The sequence below is a fragment of the Lissotriton vulgaris genome, chromosome 2_2 (genome assembly GCF_964263255.1).
Source record: "Lissotriton vulgaris chromosome 2_2, aLisVul1.2, whole genome shotgun sequence".
In the NCBI taxonomy this organism is placed as follows: Eukaryota; Metazoa; Chordata; class Amphibia; order Caudata; family Salamandridae; genus Lissotriton; species Lissotriton vulgaris.
The window spans coordinates 327403960-327406749 of record NC_141688.1 but is presented as its reverse complement, the minus strand read 5'-3'; the positions used below and the strand labels follow the sequence as shown (position 1 = coordinate 327406749).

General features: G+C 48.5%; 1 pseudogene; it reads left to right on the top strand.

Moving 5' to 3' along the window:
• Positions 1-1067: 1067 nt before the first annotated feature.
• Positions 1068-2565, top strand: LOC147729402 (uncharacterized; annotated as a pseudogene).
• Positions 2566-2790: the final 225 nt, after the last annotated feature.

Here is a 2790-nt window from a genome sequence, read left to right as displayed (position 1 = left end):
CGTTGCGGGGGTGCAGTAGCATTTTGTGCATAGGGGGGTGGTGAACTCAGTAAGTGGGACATTAAAGGATCCTTCTCAGGTGTCTCTTTTGATCCTTGTCCTTCACGTGGCAACACTGGGTAGCATTTGTCTACTGCCAACTTCTTACTTCTAAGCATTTGTTCACTCTCTTGCTCTTCCTCATTATCCCTGTATGCAACGGCGGCTTGCACCATTGAAATACCCCGTTTATTTTTCTTCGCTAATTTCATTTCTTTCTGTTTGGCTTCTTTGCGCCATAAGCGAAAGGAGTCAAACATCGCCGGCCGGGCTTTCTTCTTGAACAGTTTCACCTCTAGATTATCTAATATCTCTGTATCAAAGCTACCATATTGAGGCCATTTTAAGACACCATTTTTTCTGGTGTATTTTATCCACACTTCATTATATGTGATGGGGCCTACGCCGTGCTTCACATAGAGCTCATATGTTGGAGTTCCAATCGGAGGAACCGGACACGAATCCTCTAATCGGGAGTCCCTACTACAACCAAGACAAAACAAGTTTCCAAGTCTGCTAAGACCAGGCATCTTCGCTCACTAGTCTAGCTTCAAACTTCAAAGGATTATCGAATACGATACTCTCGTGAATACACAAGTCCCTTGGTTCGGGCACCTCCTCCTTGTAAAACTAGCCATAAAGAAAAAACAGGGACAGGTGTGTGTATGATAAAGCGTGGTTTGTATGCGGTGAATGGTTTATGACATGTTGTGCCTTGATGCTAATCTTGCTCGGCCACTGGGTTGGGGACTGCCCGAACAGGTTTGGCTGGAGGCAGTGAAGGCAGCTCGCCCAGGTCACAGAGGAGTCAGGAAAGGTGGACGTGTCCTTTCAGCTCGAATTTGGCCTTGGTCAATTGACTATATAAGGGCAACCACAAGATGGATGCCGCTCACAGAATGGAACCCGAGGGTTCAAGACAGAAAGTATGATTCAGGGGTGTTCTCGTCACTCAATCGTGACGCAAATGCACAGGTATAATGTCCTAATCATTACCGGTCTGCCGATACCAAATTCGTCATGGTATGATGATATTTTCTGACACGAGTGTGGAGCCTCGGTACCATATAATAGCAGGGTCCAGAATTCTCAGAACCACACTTGGACGACATTCTGATTATGGCACAGAATATGGACACAGTTCTTCTTCATCTGAACTGCACGGTCCAACTCTTACAAGAGTTGGGATTTGTCATCAACGCACAGAAGTCAATTCTAACCCCGATGCATTCCATGGAGTTCTTGGGGTTTCAGGTAGACTCAATTGCGGCTCAGTTATTATTGCCATTGAGGAAAAGAGTAGCTATGAAGAAGGAGTTGAGGAGAGCGCTTGTCTCTCAGACTATATCCTTGAGGACATTGGCCAGATTAGTGGGTCTTCTGGCCGCCTTAATACAGGTGATATTCCCAGGTCCCCTACATTACAGGGCGCTTCAGCGGTTGAAAATCCTGCACTTACGCAAGGGGCTGAGTTATAGAGAGCAGATCTCGATCCCCGATGAAGCCCGGGCCAAGATGACTGGGTGGCTGGATCACATGGATGCTTGGAATGGCAAGGCCATTTTCGCAGCCAGTCCGGAGATAGTCATAGAATCGGATGCCAGCAGATGGGGCTGGGGAGCCCGTTGCGGTTCAGTCGAAACTAGGGGCCGGTGGTCCCGGGAGGAACTGAAGCTCCATATCAATTGCCTGGAGCTCCTTGTGGGCTCTTTTGCGATTCGGACATTCTCCCCGCAACGGACGACTTGCTGTATTTTACGGCAGATGGACAATGTGTCAGCAGTACGGTGCATCAATCGTCTGGGAGGCACAAGGTCCCGTCTCCTGCTGGAGATAGCCAAGGACTTTTGGCATTATTGCCTGGCTCATCATATATCGGTGACGGATTAGTATATTCTGGGTTCTTCCAATGTGTTAGCGGATTGGAATTCCTGTTTCTTGAGGGATGCCAGCGATTGGAGGCTGCATCGCGGAGTGTTCAATCAGTTGAACGTCAAATGAGGCCCATGTGTAGTGGATCTCTTCGCGTCCAGACTCAATGCGCAACTTCCTTGGTTCTACAGCTAGCACCCAGATCCTCTGACGATCAGCTCGGACGCATTTCTTCAGTCATGGACGCCGGGCATTCTATATGCATTTCCACCTTTCGCCATGATTCCGAGAGTGTTGGCGCAACTCCGTCGACAGTGGGCAGAGGTGATATTAATCACTCCCTGTTGGAAAGCGCAAGCGTGGTTTCCGGTGGCGCTAGCTTTGTCCTGTGCTCTTCCGGTTCGACTACAGTCATTTCCGGAGATTCTAGGGTTACCTCATCCCCTGGTAATGCAAGGTCTATTGACTCTCATGGCATGGAGACTTTCAAGCGACGATGGCAAGTGCCATGAGTTTCACAAGAATCTATGTTTTTCTTATCACAGTCATGGGCGCCTGCTACGCACACGCGGTATGAGTCAGCATGGCGTAGATGTTTTAGTTGGTGTTCTGAACGGCAAACAGATCCAGTGGGATCTGGTGTCTATCTCGTAGTCAATTTTCTGTCAGAGCTCGCCAGCTCGGGAATGGCATATCGGACTGTGAACAATTTTCGCTCAACGATTTCAGCTGGTCATCCACATATAGATGGTAGGCCGGTGGGGGAACATCCCCTGGTGTGTAAAGTAGTGAGGGGTATCCGATTGGTCAATCCCCCGAAACCCAAGTACTCTGTGTTATGGGATGCTAATTTAGTTCTACATTTCCTTAAAACTTGGC